The following is a 6,000-nucleotide window of genomic DNA, read 5'->3' as shown; positions in this document are numbered from 1 at the left end:
TATTCAGTCTGTCTGTAATCACACTGACTGGAAAGTCTCCGCCCTTAAGAGCTGAGCCAATAAGAACCTCAGTGTCTCAAGCCACATAGTCACCAGAAAATGGAAAATATCCAAACCCAACCAGGTCAAAGTTCCATGTTTTGTAGTTTATGCTTAACACATCTGTTGATACTGGACACTTTGTGATCAGTGTGGATACCAGTGAGACATGGTACACCCAATTTGCAGATCAGTAAGGTTTAATGTGCAAGGTTTTCTACAAATATACTAGTTAAATGCAAAGCCTAAAATGAACTACAATATATCATACTCACTAAGCCTGGAGAGCTAAGCAGGTACTCAGAAGGCTGTACACAGGAACGGCTTTCCTCAGGGGCCCAACAGGGAGTTAGTGGATCCTCTGGTCCAACCGGCAGCACCTCCTGCAGAGTCAGGTGTTGATTGAGCGCCCCCCTTTGTCTAAATAATTACTTCTTATACCCTTCCATAAACAGCTTTCACCTAATTACCTCTCTACTCATTATCATATATGCTAATTACCTACATTGGGTTTTCACTCTTAACTACTTTCCATTCTCACCATGATAATTGGAGATCTTTCTCTTTGGTCAGTCCAGCCCCATTGCGACCATGTTTCCTGGAGCGAAGTCTCCACTGTAAACAATTCCTGCTAGTGGAATCTATTCTTTAATGGATGAGAGAGCCATCAATGCTGGCTGGCCACTCCATGTGTGCCTGAAAGGCTGTTTGTGGGAGTTTCCCACCTTGCAACATGTTCTAATAGCAAGTTCAACGATGTTGGATAACTTCACATGCCCTGGTAGCACATGCAATCTGACAGGATAGTAATGCTCAGCAGATCCAGACTTTGAAAATAATGCTACACAAGTGCTCAGCTGACCGTGCCAGCTCCCCGCCACAGACCCGCTCCTGTCTGGAGAAGAGAGGAGGTGGTGGATCTCCTGGCTCTGAGGGGAGAAGAGGCTGTGCAGGATTCAGTTCAGTTACCCTATCAGGCCCGGGAGATATCGCCCTCTTATTTTCTGTTATGACATTAACTGGATTGAAGCTCGTCACAATGTCGTTACCACCAACAGACACAGGTTTCGGAACATTTCCTTCCTGGGTTTCAGTTGAATCCAGAACCACCTCCGGCACAACTGACAAATCCCCAATCCGTGTAAAGTGAGAGGTACGTTCTGCCTGCTCCTCAGAGAGACCCTGGAGACCCACTCTCCCCCAGCAGATGAACTGCTCTTCTTAACAGACAAACACCTGTAGAGAATTTCTTCCTCAACTGATCAGTGGTGTACCGACATGAAGAGGGCTGGAAGGGGGCTAGGCCCCTGGGAACTGGCCTGGGGGGCGCCGGCCAGGCCTTTCACGATGCACAGGGGGCAAGGGGTGCAGGAAACTCTGAGCAGGAGAGGCAGGCGTCACATGGCAGATAAATGCAAGGGAGGGTGTTGGTGGCACCTGGCCAGATTCAGGCTCTGCCGCCGTCATGAGTGCCAGAAAGCATAGGACAAGGAACGTGGCGTGTCCCCCACGCAGGTACAGACTGCCCCCACCCCGGAGCAGCTGTGGGGTGGTGCCATCTGGTGGGAGCTGGGGACCCCTCATGCTCTGTGCGGGGCGGTGTGTGAGGCCTGGGATCAGGGGGTGCAAATGTAAGCTTGGGCCCCAGGTGCCAGAGATCCACAGTATGCCACTGCAGCAGATAAACTGCTTTTCTGAACAGACAAGTCACTATTACCCCCAATCCCAAGACTAGAGACTCTCTCCCTTGTCACGCTGGCCAAACACAGACTTGGAGACCAGGGTAGCTCCCTCCATGGGCGAGTCATTACCCTGAACAGACGTAGGTCTAGGGACATTCCTTTCCTTGTCATAATTCTCCTGAGATTGGGTCATGAAACTAACCTGATTAAACAAAGTTCGCTATCACTTCCCATAAACTGCTCAGAGTCATACACCCTCCATTCACAAATCTCCCTGCTGATTACAGGTAATACAGAAGATTCACATCCATACTCTTTCTGGGACTGGGGTGTGATATTCAACTGGTTAAAGAGAGTTACCATCTGTTTACCAAACATACCAAAATTGTGCTACAGACTCTCCCCATCTCTGCTGCTGAGAGGAGCTGGACTTCCAGTATGATACAGTTTCTGCTGTTCTTTAACTTCTTCGATCTGGTAACTTCCATCTCAGCTTGCAGCAGTTCCAATTGCCTCCTGTGAGACTCTTTGACCCTTTCCTCAGCTGCTTCTTCCAGCTGGGCCAAGGCTCACTTCTCTTGCATTCGAATATTTGCAATCCTCTGCTCATATTCTTGGGCCAGTAGCCTCCCCACTTCTGTCTCAGTAGCTGTATCTGCAGCCATAGAAGGAGACCCATTGTCTTGTGATCATCACCTATTAACAGGTTCTTTACTTCCTGATTGCTTCTTTCTTCTTTAAAGATAATATCTTGTGTAAGAACAAATCTTCCAGGGCTTTTCTGTTAGGACCTCGCATTGCTCTCATCTCACTTACTGTAACTGATTTTTAACCCTTAAACTCTCAAATGTCAAAATTAATTTTTAACAAGCGTGGGGTTTTGATCCAAAACTCAATTAATCTGTGGTAACGTATATACTAGTGAGACTACGCCACTGTGACGCTGGCGTCCACTGGAACCATGCTGGGATAGCTTAAACAGGCCAAACTGCAAAGAATGGAGCAGGCAAAGCCCTAAATACTGGTGGCTTTTTACCAACCCAGCAACAAACAGCTTCTGATCACCTCATTGGTCATTGAGAAGATAAAACACAGTTTCCTTAAAGCTATCCAGGCCTTTGGCTAGCACCCAGACAGCCAAGTCAAATATGATGAGGATTACTGAAAATCTTTATCCATTATATGTTAAAAAGTTCTACCAATACCAAAGGATTGGACACGTTACCAAACAGGTCAATGAACAGTTCAAATCTTACCCTAATACACGCTTAAAGCCAATGTTTATTAACTAAACTATTTATTTTAAAAAGGACAGAGAGTAATGGTTAAAAGGTCAGTATATATAAACAGATGAAAATAAAGGTCTTAGGTCAGTTTCAAAATAGAGATGATAACTGAGTTGCAAAATTCTTAAATTGCAAAGTATCTGAAATTACCCAAACAGCTTGAAGTAATCAGTTCTTGTTCAGAGGTTTGTTGTTAGAAATCCAGTTCACAGAAATGAAAACTAAATAGTCCATGGGCAAAGTTCATTCTAATTCACCCATAAGAACTAGCGGAGTGATTCCAGGCTGGTGCTGGGATCCCGATCTTACGATCCAAATTTCCCTGACAAGCTTGGACAGATTTGAGATAAAAAGGATCAGTCCCCTAGAGTCATTTATAGATTCATGCAGGCTGACCGATATCTTCTTGATAGCACGTACCTCCTTGAACAATTAATAGGTGATTACTTGTGGCTCCTATGTCCTGTGCATACCAGTAACTAGTTATATTAGCACCATGTAACTGGCCATTTACAACCATTCACAGGCATTTACCACTTAAACTTCAAAGAGAAATATAAACAATAGTATTGTTACATTCAAGTTCCATCCAAATGTTCATATGTTCCTGCTGAACTCTTAATCAATAGAACGGTGACAGACAGGAAAGCAGCTTATCTCCCTTGCTAACCTCTAGCAAGTGATATGTAAACAACATCAAATAAGTACCAACAATACACTTGCTTGTCAAAGCTCTAGTCTACTTGTAAAGAATGACCCTCACTACCATTTATATTTTCCTATAATATGTCCCTAAATGTTAGATTTAGGCCATGCAATTTCTCAAGTTGCTTGGCTTTTTATGGCCCAGTTTGACACTCCCAATGCGAGATTGGTGTAGAGATTGTAGCATATCAAGGGCTCCAAATCTTGATATGTCATTAGCCACAAAACTTTCTTTTCCTTGATATGAATCATGTTCATACTGAATTCCTTGCAGGGCCAAGATATCAATGTATGCTTTGACAAAAGTTAGTAATTTAGTCAACACTCTGTGATCCTTTTTAGAGATTCCAAGTTCTGGCCTACATGTCAGCTGAGCATAGACATTCATCTTTTCCAGAGGGCATTCACTCTGACATTTAGCCATGAAGGTTATGAAGTTTTCTACCTCAGTTTCCCTTTTTGGCCAACAGTCTAAGCTTGCAATGGGTTTTCTGCTGTGGAGAGTTCTAGGGTTGGTTATAGACATTAGCTGTGAAACTTTAATATTACCAGGCTTTTCAACACAAAGTGAATTTTCATTTAACAAAACAGCATAACCATAAGTTTTTCATCACATAATGTGTGTGACCCTTCAGTGCCTAGGGTAGCCACCTGAAATGCCAAGGTCAGGGCAGGCTGTAAAAGGAGAGCAGATTCTCCCAGCACTGGTGGGTGACACTGAAGTCAGACTTCCCAACCAGCCACAAACTGTGCTTCTGATTCCCCCAAACCAGTTATCAAGAAGCCAATATACAAATATACACAGCCCCCTTTACTGCATTTCAGTCTCTGGCTCCCAATCAGCCACTAGATCCAGTAAAGAGACCAGTTATTTAAACGCTATGATCTTTACCAAAAAGGTTTCTCTTGACCCCAAAGGGTCAGCCACAGTACCAGATCAATATAAGTTTGGATCTTACCCAAAATACCACTCTGCCAGCCAATCCTTTAGTAAATAAAACTAAAGGTTTATTATAAAAAGAAAGAAACAAACTATAAGAGAAATGTTAAAGGATTAAATCAATCAAATACATACATATGATTTGAAAGTCCATATATATCAGGTTTCTAGAAGAATTGTGGAGTTTGCAGCCTTGTATAGTCCCTCTGGTGTACATCCAGTACCTAGATGGGTCTCAGTGCTTTGTTTCACAGCTTCAGTAGATGAGTTGATCCAGAGGTAGGTGATGACTGAAAGACTGACTGAAGACAAAATGGATGTGGTGCAGCTGCCTTTTATGTCCTTTTGCTTTTACCATGCTGCTTGTGGAATTTTACAGGAACAAAATGGAGTCCAGAGTCACAGGAGTAAGTCCTGGTGACTCATCAGATATCCCTGGCTTCTTCCCCTGGCCCCTTGTACCTGTGAATCTCTTAATAGGCCATTAAGCAGGCTATTCTTCTGCAGCCATCGTGTCTGGGGTGTCGCACAGACACAGCACAATTTGAAATATAGATATATCAAACATATCCATAACTTCCATTATACATATAACACATGAACATAAACATTATCATCTTACTTAGCACATTATAGCCTTTCTAACAGTACCTGCCATGGCATATCTCATATGAATTATTATGATTTTGACATACTGATCAATCCAGCCAGCGTGACAATGTGTTCTTATGTACCCTTTTTTCAAAAGATCATGCCCATTGTGCATTTTTACAGCTCTTCATACCAGCAACAAACTGGTTACAAGAGTTAACATTAGCAGTAACAGTAAATCTACTACAAGAGTGCATTTACAAGCACTTTTGTTATGCCATGCCTTCTGTTCAGATAATTTGTCTATGTTACTTTGTTTAATAACCTTGGGGTTTGGTGTTCTAGCCATAAGTGAGGTGAAACAATAAAAGTATTCTGCCTTCCCAGGGTTAACTTGCTTTTCTCCTCTTTGCCAACAGCTACAGACAAACCTGTCTCCCCATGTCAGCCATGTACTTAGCATCAAAACAGACACTAGCTTGTTTACTAGCCTTCAAACTCTTAATTGTTAGTAATTCCAAGGTGGGACTCTGTTCTAAAGAGATATTAACCATTTTTACTAGCATGTTAGAACCAGGATTTTGACATTCATCCATCACCAACCTCTACTTCCACATGGAACCAGAAGTACCTGTGTCTACTAAGAGACTAAGGCCTTGTCTACACTAGAAAGATTTGTTGACAAAAGTTTTGCCAGCATACAGCCACCGCAGTCATTAAATCACTGTTGCATGTCTTCACTGTCTCCTTCTGTCAG

Source organism: Emydura macquarii, unplaced genomic scaffold, assembly GCF_026122565.2.
Source record: "Emydura macquarii macquarii isolate MOO-44397 ecotype Brisbane River unplaced genomic scaffold, CSIRO-AGI_Emac_v2 contig_2696, whole genome shotgun sequence".
Lineage (NCBI taxonomy): Eukaryota > Metazoa > Chordata > Testudines > Chelidae > Emydura > Emydura macquarii.
This window is presented reverse-complemented; position numbering follows the sequence as displayed.